The sequence below is a fragment of the Myodes glareolus genome, chromosome 19, assembly GCF_982192425.1.
Source record: "Myodes glareolus chromosome 19, mMyoGla1.1, whole genome shotgun sequence".
NCBI classification, from domain to species: domain Eukaryota; kingdom Metazoa; phylum Chordata; class Mammalia; order Rodentia; family Cricetidae; genus Myodes; species Myodes glareolus.
Genome location: NC_142044.1, coordinates 33,944,395 through 33,966,051, shown reverse-complemented (window position 1 = coordinate 33,966,051; position 21,657 = coordinate 33,944,395). Strand labels below are relative to the sequence as shown.

Below are 21,657 nucleotides of genomic sequence, written 5' to 3'. Positions count from 1 at the left end.
GTATTTGGTACTTGCCCTCATACACATGGTCTGGATTCAAAAGATGTGTTCAGTATTTGTACAAAGAATGTGTCCTTTTGGAGTCTTTTCTGTATTCTTTCCTTCACTTTGAAGATGTCTTCTGGTCTTTGGGATTTTGTCTTTTCTAGCAATTACTTCCTGCCTCATGTTAAAGTCACACAAAGAGTAACTTACTGCATTACTTCCCTGACTCTGAAGAAGTCAGTTCTCCTTGAGAACCTGTTTGCTCTCTTCTATACTGTCTTGCCTTCAAAGAGGTGTTTTTGAATCATTTAATATTTTCACTGGCTGGTGTGTAGGAAGATGAGCCTGGTAGGGGCTCACTTGGTCACACTGAAAATTAATTTCAATAGAACAATGTGGAGCATCCTTGAGCCCTGATAAGCGTCAGTCCTACTGGTGATTTGTAAACACATTTTAAACAGTCCAGACTCAGTGACACAGTCGTAGATACGTACAGCTATTGCATCACGGTTTAGAAAGATTTACTTCTTATTAATTTCAACCACTAATTGTGAAATGCTAATACTAGTAACTGCTACTTCCGAGATATTATTTGTTGCCAATAAAGTAGATGCTTATATATAATATATAATTATAGATTTATAGGTAGTTCTGAAGAGATAAGGACTGAAATCCAAGAAGATTTATGAATGAAATATTTAGTTTCTTAAGTCTTTCGGTCATCTCCCAGGCCTGCTTTACTTTCAGTGTAGAAAGCGAGAGGCCTTATGGTGAGGGAGGGGTTGGTGTGATAAAATTAGAGGGCTGGGCAGTTTTACAGGCAGTTGGCAGAAGCATATCAAGATAGAAAAACCCACAAAGGTGTACCTCCCATTGTTCATGATCTTTTTCTTTGATTATAGGTGTGTGTGTGTATGTCTCCACACCTGGTCTAGCAATACTTCCCCTATTAGCCATAGATTATCTAACAAAACCCCAACTCCAAGCATGATTAACCCCCTTTTGAGTTGTTGGTAAGGGCAGGCCAAGAGACAGTTCAAACTTTATAGTCTATTGCTCTTACCTTTGCTTGCCCAGTGGAGGTGGAAGGTAACTCTCTGTTATTGAAGACACCATACACCTCAGACACAGGACCCCAAGGACCTAAGCTGGAAATGTTCTGAAAGCCTTACCCTTGATAGTATCTGGTTTTTCATTATGTCTTCTCTCAAGTGATTTGTGTCCACTGTCGTCAGGAAAAAACATGCTGCATCTGTTTATCTAGGATAACCTATTCCTGATGGTTCTTCTCAATAAAGTCTCCCTTCTTCTAGACTCTGCTCCTAGACCACAGATCCATTTGCTCATGTTGAACTCAGTATTGACTTTATTTCATTCTGTAGTCCTCTGTCTCCTGTCAGCAGTGGTTCAGAAAACATTTTAAAACTACTTTATTATGGCTTTCTATTTTTTTTGAAAACTCTCAGAAGAGTTCCCAGCTGTGATTTGTAGACTTAGAAGCAGCCATCATTTAGCTGGTATTTGAAGGGAAAAAAAAATTCCATCCCCGCTTAATCTTGGCTGCTTTATTACAATATCTAACATTCCCCTGCTTTTGCTGAAGAAGCAGCATTCAAAAAACCTCCCTGGAGTCCCTGAAAACCTCATCCTTAAGTGGGCACAATGGTGTTTTCCCCTAATGAAAGGCAAGAAATTCCAGAAGCTCAGCTCTGCTCAAGCGCTCCTTGAGGAATAAGTGTAAAAATTCTGTTGTAATAAAACTTCACCTTCAAATTGCCTCTTATTCTTAGGGTGTCAAAGTGCTTTATCAACATGAATTTCTAGAAATCTCTTAGGTTAATTCAAATGAACAGGTTTCCTAGACACAGGAGGTGACTGCGTTTATTCTTGGGGGTGTTTCTCCAGGTGAGCAAATTGAAGCACAAACAAGACCTTTGACTGATCAGAGACTTTCTAAGAACCGGTGAATTCGGCATTGCCACACAAGCGAATTACCAAATGCATTGCTCCCCCGAATAGTAATGATAATAATTTTGTGGTTCTTAAGCACAGGCCTCCTTAGGCTTATTTGTGCTACCATTTATTTAACGGCCACAGGCAGTCCTGTGTTGTGCTTGGCACCTGGCTCGCAGCAGGGCACTGTTTCCTTTTCTTCGTGCTGCAGCAGTATAGGTTTTACCTGCACTTGACATCCCAGGGAACTGAGTAGCTGTGCGGCTCTAGCCAGCGCCAGGGCTGGGATGGTAAACTAGGTTCGTGAACTAGCCGTCTATATATTATTCGTTCCCGACTGCCTGGCCTGTTCCTTCTCTATTTCTACACTCCTGGACCATGTAACATATCCCCACCAGAAATAGAAGTGTACTGCAGACCTCGGGATTTAGAATCAGAGTTATACAATGGCAGGGAGAGGAGCTGAAGCCCGGCTGCTGATGGAAATCGGAACACGGAGTGGAGGTGGGGGCTTGCGACACAAGCCAAGGCATTGGACTTTTCCTCTGTATGCCGACGTGCTGATCAATATTCATGCAGCACTCAGTGATCCAATTAGCAAGGGAAGGAAATTTTGCTCTCTAAGGATATAATGCGCTGGTTACTACGGTCAAGACGTTACCAAATCTCATTCTCCCAGCAGCCCTCTCAGGTAAACTCTCGCGGTCATTTCACAGGCCATGAAATTAAGACTTAGGAAGGCTAAACGATGTGTGGAAGGTTGTACAGCCCATAAAAATGCCATCAGTTCATTGAACTCCAATGGTTCGTCGTATCAGCCTCCCATTGTTTGACGGCTCTGTACTAGTCAGACTTGGTGGCCCGAGCAGGCTGCACTGGATGTATCCTCCCCTGCCCCTCTGCTGTACATGGATTTTATATCACTTCCTGGCCCTTTGGCCACGTGATGTGTAGTATTCCTGTTCAGAGTGAGCATGCCATTGGCAAATGTGTATTTAAAGGCTTTTGTGATTTTCCAAATGGTTAGACCCCCAGCATGCAAGAGCATATAAAAACATCCCATCTTTGGGTATACCTTTGTTAGAGAAAGGCTCGCTTAGATTTAAACCTAGACAAGGCCTTTCCTTTGATCCTGTAATCAAAGAACTGTTTTTGGTGTTCTGAATCTCTGTGCCGAGGACTGATTTTGAAGCCTGAAGGTGATGTGGGATTTCCCTTTGTATGCTGTGAGTACCATTGGTTAATGAATAAGGCTGCTTTGGCCTACAGCAGGGCAGAATTGAGTAAGGCGGGAATTCCAGGCAGACTGAGGAGGAAAGAAGGCAGAGTCAGGGAGATGCCATGCAGCTGTCGCAGGAGACAGATGTGCCCTGGAATCTTACCAGTAAACCACGAACCTCATGGTAAAATATAAAATAATAGAAATGGGTTCATTTAAGATGTAAGGGCTAGCTAGAAATATGCATAAGTTAATAGGCCAATCAGCATTTTAATTAATACAGTCTGTGTGATTATTTTGGGTCTGGGAAGCCGGGAAACGAACAAGCAGCCTCCATCTATGTGGAGGATTTGAGTTATCATTACATCATGCAATGAGCACAGTGGCTGTCCACTGGTAAAGCAAGCAGGCATGTTGGTTGATTCCTACTGTCCGCCTGGAAAGAATACAAATTTACAATCACTCCTACAGAATTAGCAACATCTACATTGTGAAGGAATCTTTACGTTATAGCAAAATTCACCTTTGAGTTGTCTGGGGGGGGGATTTCCCAGGGAAATGGGAGACATGGGCATGAGACTGTGACCCCTGCACCCATTCATTGTCCTTGGAACTACCGAGTTGTTTGCAATCATTGCCGCTTTTTCTAACTCCAGGTTCCCTTATTACTGATTGTATTGATTTATCATGTGTGTTTCTTATTTCTACGCTTGCCCTTGGCCACAAAAGATATATATCATCTACTATGCTCCCAGAATGCCACCTTGCATGAAAGGGAAGGAGTCATGTCCTTAGTGACCTTGTATTATAAAGTGAATACATAGGAACCCCCACCACAGCAGGGCACACAGGTTGTCACAGATGGTGGAGGGATGAGTCAGAGAATACAAGATTTAGGAAACAGAAATATCTCTGATCAGCAAGGAAAGCAGAACAAGATAGCTCTGAAATGCTTGTTGAAACCTGATCCCTAATCCTAAGCTCGGTGTCTCAGACTGTTTATTCAGTTCTATTGAGCGGTCTGATTAGAAATCACCACAAAAATATTTAAGTGAAAATTTTAAACACGAGAAAAAAAAACCATACCTGTAATTTAGAAGCATTACATCAAGAGCAGGCCAGAGGGCTGCTCATATTTGGATCCATTTTAGTGTGAACAACCTATTTGGGGTATAATTTTAAAATATTTTGAGCACAAATGGAGATATAATTGAAAATGCATAGAAAAATTTAAAACTCTAATGTATATATAAGTATTATTGCTGCATTTAAAAATATTGAGAAATATTATTACATATTGATAGGAAGTATGGTTTTGTGCAATGAAAATTTTCCCTTTAATACAGTAGTAATAACAGGGCACACAGCAGTATGTCTGTGGGCAAGTCAACATTCAGAGCTTTGATTTCTTTGTCAGCAAAATGAAGAAAACTGTAAGCTTCAACTGTGCTTGGGGGTTTCAGAGGCAGGATCTGCGGTATGTCATCTAGCTTCAATCACGGTACATAGTTTAGCTCCACTGAGGAGATTGAAAGTGTCCCCTTACTAAGGGGAAGAGTAGGTATCGTACCGTAAGACATTTGTGATTGGTGCCAGGCAGGTAGCTCTTCTCTACCCATGTCGGACTTGCTTGAACAACAGTAGCATTTGTCCCCATGTCCCTGGACCATGTTGTCAGGGTAACCAGCTTCACGTCTATCTCTTCCTCACATACACTCCAAAGGGCCAAAGATAATTAGTGTTTAACAATTAAAACAAGGGTTCTAAGAAAGCAATAGACAGAAAACAACACTGACTGGTGGTGGGGATGGTTGAAGCTATCTCTAAATGAGATTTAAACAAACAAACAAAAAACAAAAAAAGAGAAAGGAAGGAAGGAAGAAATAAAGAAAGAAAGAAAGAAAGAAAGGAAGGAAGGAAGGAAGAAAGAAAGAAAGAAAGAAAGAAAGAAAGAAAGAAAGAAAGAAAGGAAGAAAGAAAGAAAAAATACTCATTTGGAGTCTGTCTGCTATCATTTTTTACACTGTAACCAAAAAAGTCAAGCAGGGCTGTTGATAGCAAAGCACACTTAAGGGGAATCTTAGCTCCATCTGACCACTGCCTGTGGCACTCTGGATCAATAAACTGCTCACAGGAGTCTCAGGCTCCTGTTACACAAAAAAAGAATACTTACCCCTGCCTCGCTTTTAAAGTGTGCATGGAATACATAATAAATATCACCTTAATTTTTAAAACCTTTGCTAACTCTTCTCACTCTTCACCCAAAAAGAAGGTTCAGAATTGAATAAATCAAAGAGATTCAGAGACAACAGTAGAGTCCTATTTAGGCAGCAATTGATTTTTTTCTTGGATGAGAAAAATTAGACATCTGCTTCTAAAATATGAAGAGCGGTGGCTATGATTCACGCACACATGATTCACGGTGAAATCTGGAGCTGAAACAGTGAACCTAATAATATTCCACCCTTGTGACTACAGCTTGCCTAAGCTTAGAATGTGTACCCGGAGTCAGGGCTGTCATCTCCAGGACAAGTATGGTGCTGTCTTGATTTAGCGACAGCCGTACAAGCAGAAATGATTGTGATTTCCCCGTAGCACACTTCCCAAAGACAGAGGCATCTGCACCAGCGGCAGCAGCCGCTTTCAGCACACTTGATATAGTTTTTATCTATTCCTTGGCAGAACCACAACAGCAGCTTCCCCTAGTGTCTCCATCTCGGTCTTCGCTTTCAACAAAGCTGTCCATTCTCTTATCATTGGAATGAATTTCTGTTATCAGACAGAAGTCCACTTTTTGACTCACAATGGAATCATCAACTTGAGTATGAAGGAGATGCAGAAAAGTCCTGACATTGTCATCTCACTACCTATCCTTTTCTTCTTCTCAACATCCATTTTCTCACCAGTGAAATAGTTGACAATGATTTCATCATATTGTCTAAGGATTAGATACACATACACACAGCACATAGCTCATGAAATAAAATTATCATCAATACTTTCTCTTCAGTCACTCTCTATAGTTGGAAAATCAGAGCTAATGCTGTTGACACCCGCGAGGCACTCCATGTGTGCACTGTTTATCTTTTGCTTCAAATGCATGGCCCTTGCTCCCATGTTTGCTCCCTGCACCTTTCTTTCTGACATCATCTTTTGCCCATTTGAATCTTCCCAGAACGTATTACTGCAAAGATAAATACTACAATGTCACTCTTTCTCATGTGGCTTTCTGTTGGACTGCTGAATTCTTGGAGAAATATCTAGGTTTTTTAGAAAGTTGTCACCCTGAATGAATTGAAGAATTGTGACTGTAGCCTCTAGCTACCATGCCCACTTCAGGGGACACACTGCAGGATTGCACTGTGTACACACTGTGCTACATGGTGTCATGATAAATGTGAGTGTCCCCTCTTCTGTCACTGAGTTCATATCTTAATCCACCTACAAATATATACTCAGCAGAATTAGGAAAGTACAAAGACAGGCTTGGAATCAGGTTTCATGAATCAAGAAAGGTATATATTTGGAGGACATCGTAGACTGGAAAGGACCAGGATACCAACCTGGCAGCCCCAAGATGGTGGTGGCTATTTTACTTCTTTTAGGGAGTGACCCAAAAGGGCTCTGGGAGTGTGAGTGATTGAGTGAATCTTTGAGTTTTCGTTTAGTTTTCAAGGTCTAATGGTTGTATCAGCTGGAGGTGAACACAAATCCCTATGTAACCTTTGTTCCTACATTAGGTTACTCCACATGGCATCTTCTAGTCCTCCACTCCAAGTGCTATCCAGATGTGGATAACACATCGCCTGACCATTCTAAAGACAGCAGGGCTTTTCTGAGTAGAGGGCAAGTTGTCCCTTAAGGGATTCTGTGAGGTAGCTGTTTAATATTCTCCTCAGGAGAAGGAAGGAGGCTCAGAGAAGTAAAGCATCTTGTTTACAGACACATGGTCAATGACAAAGCAGATCTTTCAGTGCTACGAAAACACAATCCTCACTAATGTATCCCAGTAGTTGTCTCTCAAGATGTCTGTAATATATTTCTAGGGTCTCCTCACATGGTCTCTGCAAAGTGGTCTGATAGCCCACTGAGAGGCAGATCCTTTCTCCAGTCCCTGGAAGCTATGCCAGCTCTGTCACAAGGTTTGAAGAACAGATCACGGCAAGAATAATATTATTTTCTTTTACTCTCTTGCGCGCCAGCATCTACTCTTCCTCCTGGGTTTTGTTCTCTCAGAGGCCAGGGTGACCTGGAACTCTGACTACCCAGTTTGCTGGGGGAATATTGACAGAGGTTAATTCAGTTTCTCACTCACATTCTAAATCTGACCCGGAGTTACCTCATGAGTTCTTTTTATTTCCACTCGTTTGCTGTTAGCAATAGTTTTTTAATTCTTTGAGAATTTTGTCAACAAGATTTTAACATTTTGCTTTTTACAAATGTTGGAAGAATCAGTCAGTTCCTGCTTTCAGCCACTCAGGTTCAAGGTTAATATATGTATCATTAGATACTTGGGGTGCACACTAAAAATACTAAGCAACAATGCCATATTTGTCAAACCTTTGGAAGAAGTGCAAGCCTAGGGTCCTGCACTTCTACTGCATAGGAAATGATCAATAATTAGCGACATGTGTTATCAGATGGAAAAGTACCCAGAGTTCAAGAGCAGGCTATCGATCAGCTGGAAGCATCGTCTCATTGTGGAGCCAGCTATCGAGAAGAGCAGCAGGAGCATGGACTGGAAGAAAGGAGGATGGACTTGAACATCAAGTGCCATGCTCAATGAAAAATCCACACTATTATCAGACCTTATTTGAAGATTCCACCTTGGCTTTGAACTCGTGATTTTTGTGTCTTATCAAAATCATTGGGGATGTTTTAAGGAGTTTTGTGTATGTGCATGCATGCACACGTATGCCCCCAAACACAATGTTGGGAACCAAACTTTCAATTTTGTTACCATCTTTGTGTATCACCTGGAATTTCTCTTCTCAGGCTAGAGGTTCATCTTCTCAGTTTCTGCTCCACAAGGGGGGCTTGGCAGGGTTTCTGAAAGAGCCCTTTAGCAGATGGCGAAAAACGCAAACACCGCTCTTTCAAACAGACACAAACAAAAATGGCTCTAAGACATAAAGCTCCTAAGGACAGATCTCTTTTGCCACTACAGCTTATTTGATCTCTGCTCTGGACTGGATAAGAACACCCTCCTCTCTGCTCCTACTTGCAAGCTGCTGTTTTAACCAGGCTTAATACAAAACATAATCACATCAAATTGGATTTGCAGGCAGCCATTAGCATAAAGCACCACTTGTGCAATTGTCATTAAAGAATCAGAGAGATGCTGTGGGTAAAGGGGCGTCGCAATGCTTGGAGGTCCTTGGCTTAGTCTTTCCTTTTGCCATCAGCAAATGGTTGTTTCTGCTCTTGAGGTACTAGGGTGCAGCGGGAACAGAGATCCTCATGCCCTGCAGACGTCTCTGGTGTTCTTCCCAGGTAGTAAATGGCACAAAACTTCTCGCCCACAAGAATGGCAGAAATAAATGTGATGGTAATAAAAGCCACTTTAAAGGAGCTCTATTAGCCACCTAACATTTGCACCTTGGTAGTTTTCTAGGGCAGAAGATAAAGGTGTTGATAAAGCATGGTCCTTGTGTCACACCTAGACTAGACTAGTATAAACTGCACACACTGCAATGAGTTCTAGCACAGAGCACAGTCAGTGCCAGGCTAATTACCTCTTCCTGGGCACCAGCAGACTTCCCTGACCTCAATAACTAGTTCTAATGCCCAATGTGCTTCTCAAAGTCCCAGTACTCTTCATTCATAGCATTTACCACAGCTGGGAATCGCATTTTTAAGCCATATGCGTTCCCCTCCACATTGGAATCTGTACAAGAGCAAAAAGGGTGGCTTTCTATGCACCACTGAGGCCTGGAGCCTTTCCCTCTGCCTCCTGCATGGTAGTTTCTTAGTTGGTTGAATGAAACAGACAATACAAGGTCCAGAAAAGATTTCCAGAGAGCAGGATGCTTGAATTGGAGTTTGGAAGATGAATAGAGAACTGCATCAGAAATAACAATAACAAAAAACAAGTTTGAAAATAATAACAGCATAAAAGAAAAGTATGCCGTCCCTGTTCATTTGGGGCTTGGTATACTTCCTACTTAATCTCTTGCATCTAGATCTTCAAGGAGGAGGTAAGGTTTGTAGTGCAAGGAGCCTGGCATAAAAGTACTGAGGGTCTGTGGATTTTAAGCTCAGTTCCTATCACTGTTTGCTATGTCTTTGAGTACATTGCTTGACTTCTATGGCTGCATTAGACAGCAGCTACAGATGTTACCCTGAGTTACTTGCCTATCTTATGACTCCTATATTAGCATTCACAGGCTTTATCCAGGGATTGACATAAACCTCTTTATCTCGGCTCCCTACACCCTACTATAAATGGATACGATGCCTGTGTGTATCCTACTGCAGGCCAGTGATTTTCAACACTTGGTTTTGAACCCCATGTTGTCCAGTTCCCAACTTAATTCACAGTCAATTATTTCCTTGTCCTGATCTGAAAATAGGATATTATCGTCCAACTCCCATGGCTCCGGCTAATTTGTTTCCTCACTTGGATATCTCAAAAATCAAAAGTACGTCCAAATTGTTTTGGAGATTATGGAACTTCAAGCTTATATAAAGCCCTTATCCCAGAGCTTTCCACGTCACTGACTCCTGCTTGATGGAAGTCTCTTATTGTGGTGCTGTTACAGCTACTAGGGAAATAGACAAAACCTAATTGAATTTAAAGAGGAGATCCCGAGGTGATTACATCGTTACAGGCATTGAGGAAAATAGGGGTTTTGGACAGAAAACTCTTTTGCTAGGCAAGGCATCCCAAGCATATGGAGCAATGTGGACTGAGACATGGCAGCACACAGCGTGTTTCAGGTACGTTGCGATGGTTCTGGTTGACGGAAAGCAGACACCCATGAGTGAGTGCATTGATACATTAGTGGAAATGTGGGAAATGATCAGAGCAAAACGCAACGGTTTCGATACTATGATTTCCAGGTCTAGATTACCATCACTGTGTCATGGGATACATATGATTTAGTGGACATGGCGTTTAGTGAGCTGTAGAATGATCACATCTTATAGTGAAAGCATTGATCCGACTTACTAACTTATTTACTCATTCACTTACACACACTCATTAATTATTTATTCATTAATTCACTCACTCATTCATTCCCTCTTTTACTCATTCACGCACTCACTCACTGTCACACACTTATCCTCCCAGTAACTCACTGTTACCAGTAACTCATCCCCTCCCTCCCTCCCTCCCTCCCTCCCTCCCTCCCTCCCTCCCTCCCTCCCTCCATCCATCTATCCCTCACTGCCGCACACTAACTCATTCCCTCACTCACTGTCTCTCATTCACAATTCACCCTCTCTCCCTCCGGCATCAACATGTTGCAGATCAATTTTATTAATTACATAACAATTCATTGTTATTTTCATAAGCCTTTTGTCAGAGAGAACCTCATAATTCTCACTTCACATATTGAGGCTTCAAATATGTATTTATGATTCTAAGTTGTATCGTCCTGAGTTCCATGCAGGTATCAACGCATTTTGAGTATATTCCCATTCTCCGCTGGCCTTTGCTTCATCATTCCCTCTCCCATTGGTTCTTTTCACCTGGATGGTTTTCTTCTTATGTTTGCATCATGTATACATATATGCTTTAATGTAGTTATAGAGTCGAGCACCTTAAAGTGAGAGAAAACGAGACCATTTTTCATTTTCAGACTTAATCATAAAATATTCACATAATATGGTCATGTCTGGTTGCGTGTATTTTCCTTCAAATGGCAATGTCTTCTTTAGATCTGGGAAACATTCTGCTGTGTGTATGAACCACCTTTTTGGTACCCATTCTTCCATTAGTGGACATCTAGCTGGTTCCAGGTTCCCTAATTTATGTATTGTGACTAGCGTTGCCATAACAATGACGTAAAAGCACCTCTTCAATGTGTTGACTAGGCACTTGTGTGCTGTCGGTTAAGAACTGTCTACTAATTCCATTAGTCCATTTGTTGGCTGTGTTGTTTGTTTGCTTTTTGGTGTGCAGTTTTGGAGTGATTTGTATATGCTAGATACTAATTCTCTGTTAGGTAAATATCCAGAGGGTAGAGCGAGGTCATAGGGCAGATTGGTTTTTATTATTATTTTTTTTTATTATTTTGGATGCGCTACTTTAATTCCAGTGTTTAGAAAAGTTGAAGAAGGAAGCTTGATACAATTTTGAAACCAGCCAGAGCTACATAGCAAGTTAGAGGATAGCTTGAGCTACAGAGTGATATATTATCTCAAAATGAAACAAAACAAGAAAATGTATATACATGTACATGATCTTGAAAACATTTCTCAAACACAAAGACTAGTTTTTACCAGGCCATGGATCCAGACTCAGAAAACCATTCACATCCCAGGAGCCACCATGCTCCTTTCCATCCACTCTCACACATTACCAGTTACTCTCTTGATACCCAGCAACATAGATTACGTTTACCATGTTTTGAAAAGATTTATGCAAATGTAACCAAGAAGTATAGATTCTTTTATTACTGACTTTCAACGTTACTTAAACATTATTTTGCAATTTGTGCATATTGCTTGTAGAGACAGCTTCGAGTAGTGCTTAATGCTCTGTCATATCTTGTCCAAAGCACAGATATGCCACAATCCATTTCTACATTTTGATGAGATCTTTGTAACAGCAGTGGAGCGTTGCAGGAAATGATGGCTGGTGGCGTTCGTATGCATGTGTGCATGCATTTCTGTTGAATACTTTGAAGAACTCAGCTTCAAAGTGGCACAGGGTTTGTATATTCTGAGTTTTAGGAGACAGTGCTGAGTACTTTTCCAAAGTGGACACATCAGTTTACACCGGAAATGCATAAATATTAATGTTAGCTTCCTATCCACACCCCCACTTGGTGTTGCCCGTATTTTCTATTGGCATTCTAGTCATTACGATGTCATATGTTGTGATTTTAATTCGCATTTACTAGATTACAAATAGGGTTGACCATTTTTCTTCATGACGATTGTTAGTAGTTGGCACATAACCTGGTGAGTTATCTGAGGCTTGGATTTTTCTTTTTCCATGCTCACCTGTTCTCATGACCTTGATGATGCCTGCGGAGCCTTTTACCTTTGCCTGCTTTCAGGTCCTGGGACAACACTTGACAAACTGCTGCCAGAACTCAGGTTCAGGGTCTACAGTGAGGGAAAAATGGATGAAGCCCAGAAGAGACCTGGGGACCTCTGTACTGCGTCTGTTTTCCATCTACTTTGGGGGGTTGACTTAGGTTGAGCTCACACTTCCATCTCTATTGTGCACAAACAATTCCAAACAGAATGTTGGATGCAGTCAGTGAGTGAGGACATTCTTCTAAAGCCTCTCTGAAGCACAGCACCAAGGTCCAGATCTGCACTTTCTCTGGATATCTTTATGGATACCTGAAGATGCTCTGCCCCTACTTGCTCCCTACCTACTTCATACTGATGAGACACCCTGCTCAGATGCTAACTTTGTCAGTGGTACTTAATGTTTCCAAGTAAGTGATCATAGCTGAAATATGGTACCAAAATCAAGTCCTGCCTCTTATCGATCCTGTTCGAATCTTGGTCAGATTACTTATAGTGGGAGTCCTTTCCATATGTACCGCTAGAGAAATGCCGTCCACCTTAGAGATCATCATAAGCTTGAGTGTCCACACAGATAAAATTCTGTGGGGGTGATCCTGGGTACTATTAGGACAGTCACTTAGTGCTGGCTTTTAATTCATTGTCAACTCTTGAAGGATGGTGTTTCAAAATTAGTAAGAGAATAATGATGACAATATTGTTGACCAAATATGGTTTTGGGATGTCGCTGTGACAGTCACATTTTGATGATGACAAATCAGTGAAGCTGAAGGTGGTATCTGAGCTCTGCAGGGGGTTGAATGTATTGATTTGCTGTAAGTTTATTATAAAAACTGCCTGAGAAACCTATGAAGTTTGCCATGATACATGTTTTAAATGATATCATGGACTCTAATTTAAAAAAAATGTTTGAAATGGAATGCTAAATACTCCTCCCCATGTTTTATATTTTATTTGTCATTGTATTTATTTTATTACTAATTATCCAATAAGTCACTGAAGTTAAGGGGATGATTTTGTGGTTAGACATACATAAATATAAATCTTGGTACTCTATTGATTTCTATCTGAGAATCTCAGACCGAGTACAATAGAGCCATAATTTTCTAATACAGACAAGGAAAGTTCCCTGCTTGGAAATCAGACATATTTCTAAATAGTACATAGAAATTATTTAGCCTAATCCTCAAAATGTAGAAAATTATTTCATAAAAGTAGATCTTATAAAAAATAATCATTTTGTGTAGATCAATGAGGTAGAACTGGAAATAGAATTGAAAATAAAGATGTATAGACATCTCTCTTCTCAGATATGAGGTATGATTGCTGAAAGTGGAAAGCATGTTTGGTTGTCAGTTCACTATCTTCAGTGCCTAAGGCAATACCTGTCATAAATTGGCACTTAATAATTTATTTATGAATGAGTAAACAAACAAGACTTATATATGAAACACACAGCTTGCTTCGTGAGGAGAAAGGGGAAAGACAGTCCAAAGCAATAACCAAACAAATCAAAGAGTGACATCGGAATAAAACAAGTCATGCTGTCACATTAGAGTGCATGGAACAGCATGGAACAACTATGGTCTGATTATGTTACAGTGTTGTGTGTTGGGAAGTCACTTGTCCTCAGAAGGTGACTGTGTGAATATCTTGCTGTGAAAGTTAAATGTTCAGGCATCAAGGGAACTTGCCCACTCACAACCAGCATGCATCAGGTCTATTTGACCAAAGCCGAAAGGTTCTCACCTCTACTCTCCTGCTATTCCCATTAGCTATCTGCTCCAGAATTATGAAGGGCAATGAAGGGGGCTGTGCCTTTGCTCTTCTGCATCATACAAGCTGAGCTGAACTTGAGAAGGAATAGAAGAGAGATCATTGCAGCCTGGGTTAAAGATCGAAACTTATGTATAGCTGGGCCAGGAGAAAGGAGAAGAGACTGGGAAGTGCAGTGGAGCCAGATGGAGGGACCATGAATGTCATGCTTGGGAACTGGACTTCAGATTCTGAACGCTGGGAAGTCAGTGAAAATGTCTGATGAGAGATTGAGACACAGCCAGATTTCAGAAGAGGAGTCCACCAAGACACTCACGATCAGAGCAAATAAACTTAATATTTTCACTGCTTCCATTTTGGGACTTAGGAGGAATAATAGACTTGCCCTGGTGAGGGGGGAGTCACAGACCCTGGAATAGCACTTCATACTAATTAACTATCTCTTGTTCCTTTGTCTTCACCCACTTTAATCTCTTAAAATATAAAAAAAACAATGACCAGCTCTTCTTAGGAGGACTTCTGGGAGGCAGGGGAAGGATGGTGGGTATACAGTAGGTTTCACACAGGTTATGATTTGCAATTCTGTGCTCAGGGCTGTCATTTCTCTCCCTGGGGTCTCAGTTTCCAAACTATAAATTGAAAGAGCTGACCTTAAGGTTCCTTCTTCAGCAAAGTTTCTATAATTAAATCTTCCATCATTGTCACCACCAGCAGCTAAACTTGGATCCCACAGGGCATCTTGCAGCAACCAGGATCAGTTGCACATCAGGGGAGGCAAGAGTACTCATTGCACACCTGTAGTAGACTGGGTAAGGAGGCTGTTCCCTCTACTTTGGTGACACATCTTGGTAATCCAGAATTAGGAAAATGTAGGTCTTCACTTGTTCTTTACTTGTATGGAAATCTCACTCCTATTCCTGCCTCCAGATCTGAGATCTGAGATGAAAACAACAAAACTCGTTTCTCCTCAGTGTGTGTGTGTGTGTGTGTGTGTGTGTGTGTGTGTGTGTGTGTGAGAGAGAGAGAGAGAGAGAGAGAGAGAGAGAGAGAGAGAGAGAGAGAGTCTTTAGTTAAGGAACAAGGAACAAGAGTAAAAATGAGGATAAAGAGAGAAAAAGAGTGTGCCAGTCCTGTCCCTGACATTTATAGCTGCAGAATCACACTTCCATCATTGGTTTGGCAATGACCCCTCAAGATTGAACCCAGGGCCTTGTGTGTGTTAGACAAGAGTTGTTCTATCACTGAGTTGTGCCCAGCTCCATTCCACACCTTCTCATGGAGCATTGGTCATTGGTGTCTTAGTCCTTATCCTCCAGTTTCTGTTTCCAGCCCCCTGAACCCTTTAAGGTCTTGTGATAAGACTTCAGCTGGTGCTGGTGGAAATATGAAGATCTTCAGTGCCCCAAACTTTACCCAGGGAGGAAGACACACAGAAGTCCCTTTAAGCCATCTCATTCTCTCATTAGAATGACACACACAGGAAGAGCTGAAGATTACAGAAGAGCTGAGCACCTCAGTCCTAAAACAAAAACAAAACCCTTTCTTCTTGTCCAGTTGTACTAAACCTGCTCTAATCTAGTAAGACCCTTCCTCATTTGATGTTAGTACAGTGGTTTTAACTGTCAGCTCGACACAGTCTAGCATCACCCGGGAAGAAGGTCTTAATGAGGAGTTAGCTAGATCAAGTATGCCCATAAACTTGTCTGCACTGATCATTATATTAATGGAGGTGGGAAGAACTACCATGACCGTGGGCAGGATAATTTCCTAGGCTGAGCCCTGCCCTGTATAAAAGTGAAGAGAGCTAGCTGGGCATAGGCATCCAGCAAGCAAACATGAAAGGGTTTGTGTTCTTTGCCCTTGACTGTGGGATGGGATGTGGCCACCTGCTTGATTGCATTCTTGCCTCGACTTCTCTGAAATCATGGACTGCAACTTGGAAAAAAAAAGGCTCATTTGTTCTCACAGTTGTTTTTGGTCAGGGTATTTTATGACAGCCGCAGAGTGTAAGTAGAACGGTTGTGTCAAGGCAAGACACTGGTTGTTTAGACAGAGGCTGAAATTGGAGTTCACACCCATATACCTACACTGTGGCACTCTAACCTAAATGAGTTGCCACTCAGTAGCTTTTATCTAATTCAAAAGTTCATTTCAAAGTTTGAATGTATGAATTCCAGCATGTCACATGTCCTGGTAACCTGGGAAATACCTGTTTACCCCATCAACTATAGTATAGCAGTGAAGGTCTGCAAGGAGAAGCAATCATCTCCTATTCAGGAATTTCCATTGCATGCTAGCTGCTATCATTGTCACTGCCACCCTCAAGACCTGGCAGATCTGCTGTGGTTTCAGTTTTGCATATGAAAAAACTTACTGGGTCAAGAAGCTTGTCATAGATCACTTACCCTAGGAAAGATCATTAAATAGTCTTGTTATTTACTATGTAGTTGGAAAATCACAGAGCATTTTCAGATAGTAATGTGGTTCCCATATTTGGGGTGTATGTGTGTATGCATGTGTGCACATGTGCATGCGTGAACATGTACATGTGTATGCATGTGTATGTGTGTACGTGTCTGTATATGTATGTGTGTATGCATGTATGTACGTGTGTGTGCACGCGCTAAAGTTTATCAGTGCCTTGCATGACAAATGTCCCAGACACCCTCCAGTCTGTTGATGTCATTGATCTCTAGCCTTTTCTAAAACTGCAGAACGTAGAGTGTATCATACTCTTGCTCTTGATAGTGGAGTCTGCATTGTCAATGGGGGTTTTGGCAGCAGAAAGGTTAGGGGAGGTGGCACATACTTGCTAGCTGGTTTTCCCAAGTTTGCTTGGTGTGATTTGCTTTGTCACTCTGATTCGCTCTTTGAACGCTCCGTGGGGCTGAACTGCACCAATGACAACAAACTCAGGGCTGAGCATGGACCTAGTCGAATGAGCGTGTGGTTTTGTTCTGACCCCCTCCTCTTCTAATACTGAAGTGCATGGATGTCAGATTTAGATTGAAATTGTTAGTATGATGTTCACCAGAAAATTCGCTTTGCCTTTCTTCTTCCATATTGGATTCACTCATTCAATTCGAGAGAGTCATTCTTTGGAGGAAGTATGAACACATTGTGAGACCCGTCCCAGCGGAGTTCAGTGTTGTTAAGAGAAATGAATAAGTTAAAGTCTGTTATGTGTTCAGGGACCTTCATAACACACAGAGAATGGGCGTTCACACCAATGGAGGGGACAAAGGGCAGATTTCCTCTGTAACTGGATGCCATGTCCCTTAAGTCGTTCTATTAAATATAAATGGTAACTAACTAGATGGTGGGAAGTTCTTCAAAGCAAGGACACAAATAAGCAAACACTTCGCACAAAACAGTTCGTGAGACAGGGAGACTCTGAGGTGGGAAAGAATGGCGTAGCACTAAAGCCACATGAAAGAGAGAAAGAAGAAATCATAAATATGGGGGAGGGGATAAAGAGAGAAAAAGAGATCGAAATTTCCCTTAATGTGATTCACAACTCGTTAAATGAGCAATTGCTTTGTGTCTTCCATTCTTCTCTGTTCCCAGGTAGAAAGTGAGAGATTTTAAAAGTAAGTAAATAAATATATACAGACATAGATATACAGAGAGAGGAGGGGGGAAAGGAGAGAGAAGTATTATAAACATTCACACTAAAAAGAAAAAAAAAGATACTGCAGTTGCTCAGTTCATGAGAGCAGGGATTTGATAGTTGCCCACTGACTAAATGCCTCTGATAGACTTTTCAAGACCATGTACTGTCTAAGCAATAGAGTCTGAGATGAAGTCTTAAATGAGCACACAGTCCTGTATGTTGCATTCCTAGGGAGCAAGAGCCAGGATCAGGGAGCAGAGTTCCAAAGAAAGAAGAGTTAATGTAGGCATCAGCCAGGTGGGGGCCATCTCAATGCCTCTTAGCCACACCGCCTGCAGGCGGAAAATACCTGGTGAGCAGAATGAGGGGAACGTTCGGACATCACTTCCAGCTGGCACGGAAGAGGAGCCTTCATATTCATACTTGCCCCTATGGCCAAAGGTTTGCACCATAATAAATTGACTCCCTTGGATGTCCATGGGGAGGGGAAAGCAGGTTGGAGGACAGGGCTGTGGGCTGAGACAGAGTCAAGGTGGGGTCAGCATCTGCCTGCATGAGGTGATTGGAGCCCAAGAGCTGCTCACTGTGAAAGCCATAATCAGAGCCAGGTGAGGGTGCAAGGCTACACAAGTGTACCCCAGACATATGCGGTAGGTTGAGAGTGAGTTATCGCTGTGATTGAGCAGACTACCGCTGGTACTGTTAGCATCTTCAGAGCAGAGACACCCAGTTAGGGTGTTGATGTGGTTAAGCCAGATGATCTAGTCCGGTCTTAATGGTGACATTAAGGGGTATTCTGACTGGGATCTTGGTGACAAAAATACATGTCCAGTTTCTCTCCAATTGTTAGCAAGATTTGGTTAAGCAGGCCGTTCTCCCAATTCCTCCCTTGTTTCCTTTCTCTACCACAGCTTACAAAATGGCACCTGATCTTTTCTCCCTTTTAATATCAGAACCAGCAAGAGACAGCAAGCAAGGCAGAAGCAGAATGCTTGTTTGCTTATCTCCGGAGAGGATTACACAGGCTTCTCGGCTGGGTCAGGGTCATTAGAGCCATCTCAGGGTCAGCTTACCACAGCACACGTTGCATTTCGCAATCACCAAAGTTTCAGGGCAGGATTCTCTTAGGCCTCTGATGTCAGATCTTGTCTTAACTTCAATTCCTTTTTCCTGGAGTTCTTCTGGATAGCACCTGAGCCCCCCACACAGAGTAGTACTCAGTACTTTCTCCATCTGTCATACACATAGAGATAGTTCTGTGCTGTACCCAGGGGCTTCTGGCCATAATCTCTGTGCTGCAGAGACTTCCATAACCACTACTGGCATAGCATCACTAGGCTGTGAAGGACGGGCTTGCCTGTCAGTGTGGGCTGGAAGGTCAGGCTGCTGGGTTCATGGATACTTTGCACCGTGCAGTTTTTTACTGAGAGTGGAATCTGAGTGTCCAAGAGCAGACTCCTGGGACATCAGACTTTAAGTGTGGGGTTCTAGCAGTGTCCTTTCCTGCCATACATAGAGCTTGGGCTAAGCAGTGAGTCTCTTTGTACATTGGTTTTCTAATCTTTGATTAGGAACATCTTCTTCCTTTGCGGAGTGGGTTGAGGGTAGGGCTAAGTAAAGGTCTGATGTATGGTGAGTGCTATGGTCAGGTTCTCATTCATTATTACTTGAAGATATACATTTTGTCTTCCAAGAAAAACAAGAATTTCCTTCTTAATAAGCACTGTGACATTTTAGGAACCAGTAGAATAGCATAAATCTGTGTTCCTAACGACAAAAGCTCGAGTCTATCTGGATGTTCCAAGTATCTTAGGCGGCAGGTGTCTTAGATCCCAGTGATTTAACTGTGGAGCCTTAGCTGTTCTTTCTCATTCCTCTCTGTTTTTATTTTCTGTGCATTCAAAAGAGCTCTATTTCCTAGAAAAAAACCCTGCACCCTTTACCCTTTCTCAGAGATAGGGACACAGAATACAAGTGGTAACTCTTAGTGCCTGGCTATCCTGGGTGCATCACGCAGGTCTGTGGGCAGCACGTCTCCCAAGTCAACCCAGCACGAGTTCCCAGAATGCTGGCTTCTCTTGAGAAGATCCATCACGCAAGCCTCTCAATTCTCAGAAATGATGGGGTGAGTTTGCCTTTGTGGCTCTGCCCTGAGACACATTATCCACAAGTGGCATCTCTGACTTGTCAGTTGCATTCATCACCTGGCTCCAGAGAAAGGAAATGGAGCTGCTTAGTGTCTCTCCCGGAAAGCACTGCATTAAACAGTAGAGTCATCCTTTATTGTCCCAGGCCTGGGCTGTGTCAGTTCGACTAAAGGTGCTTTCCCCCTCCATTGCCCGGGAGTAAAAAAGGAGATTGGAAACACACCCGAGACGGGCATTTGGCTCGGAGCCTGGACCAGTCAATAGATGGGGTCCTCTGAAGTTTTTAGGTGTCTCTTGAGAGATCAATAAAATGCTGTGAGCCTCTTCTGTGGTTTCGCATGGTGCAGATAGTTACGTTTCTACTGTTACTAGCTACAGCAGAGGTTTGTGGCAGGAGCAGCTAAGACTCAGACCATTTCAATGATTTTCTCAGGGCAACACAGCTGTCAGATTAGCCCTTTTCAGAGTGTGGCATGGACCATGGGGCAGGTGATGTCCTACGTAATAAGACTTCCACTGTCAAGAAGGTCATGCTGAATCCTATTCTAGGTCTGCTTGTAGTGGCATCTAGGGAAATACCATGGCAAAGGTTCTGAGAAGCTCTGCAATCCCCAGATCAATTCAATTTAGCGTGTCCCAAGTCTAGTTGAGCATCGCAACCCTTTTATTTTTACAATGCTAAATTAAATAGTTCATAGCACGTCAGATTTACAACATTATAAATAAGTACTCGGCGGGGTACGTGGCGCTCCACTTAGAGCCCATTTTATGAAGTTTCCAAGTTGTTTATTAACGTGTTTGTGGAATTCTGTCAAGAGGTCTCAAAGTCGTTTTTGGTTGTGTTCCTGTAAAGTCACCATCTGTAGAAAATACACTGAAAATAGAAGGTTGGCCTTCATGCTAATACTTCTCGTACCTGGTGGATGTTTGGAATGAGACGCAAGACTGTAAGGATGGCAGGTTTTTAAAATTAGAGGAGCAGGCCACTTTCCCCGAGACTGGAGTCTGTGTGTAGCCCAAGGAGAAAGAGCCTTGCCAGCCTTCGAAGGCAGGGAGCTCTTGACACGAACAGCTTTCCACAGACTGGGGAGCAGGCACGGAGAAACTAAAGGGGATCCCACGGCGTACAAAAGCAGCTCCCGCTACCCAGTGCTACCAGGAGTGGGTGTCTGACCTACTTGTTCGGCACTCATCTCCGCTCCTCCTCCCATTCTTCCTTTCCTCCCACTTGCTTCCCGTGGAGGTGGGTGGAGGGTGAGGCTGGGATAAACTAGGCAGGTCTGAGGGCATGCCGCATGGGAATGAATCCTGGTCTCTGCTTCTAAGCTGACCCTGCATGCTCCACCCTTCTGCAGTCATCACAGAAAAGTCTGCTGCACACTGTCCCCAGAGGGTTCCAGGTCAGTGCAGAAGGATCTTCTCTGTGAATCCTTGCCTTGCGCACTATTTTCACCACTCAGCTTGTCTTAGTCGATTTAGTGTGGCTCTAACAGACCACATGAATGATAAACGAAAGGGTCTATTCAGTTCACAGTTCTGGAGCCTGGGCAAGCCAGTGTCTAGGTGCTGCGTTGTACAAGAGTCTTTCTGTTGCGTTACAGTATAGCAGAGGGTCTCACCTGGTGAAACAGAAAAGGTGTACACACTTGGGTCTCTTGTCTTCCAACCCCCCTAATTCCTTCTTTGGCTCCACTTCTACTAGTGTACTAGATCCTAGTTACTTCTAAAGCCCACCTCCAGACGTGCCATAAGCA

At 42.5% G+C, this 21,657-nt stretch overlaps 1 protein-coding gene across 3 annotated transcripts in view; it reads left to right on the top strand.

Annotated features, from left to right (window-relative positions):
* Window positions 1-21,657, top strand: part of Fam135b (family with sequence similarity 135 member B) — a 280,584-nt gene that overhangs the window by 48,876 nt on the left and 210,051 nt on the right. The window contains exon 1 of one of the 3 annotated variants that reach the window (XM_048457321.3): window positions 12,603-12,777. The exons of the other annotated variants lie outside the window; for them this stretch is intronic. The gene's annotated coding sequence lies outside the window, so the exon portion shown is untranslated. Of the gene's footprint in view, window positions 1-12,602; window positions 12,778-21,657 lie in introns of those variants that run through there. 3 annotated transcript variants of the gene reach the window in all.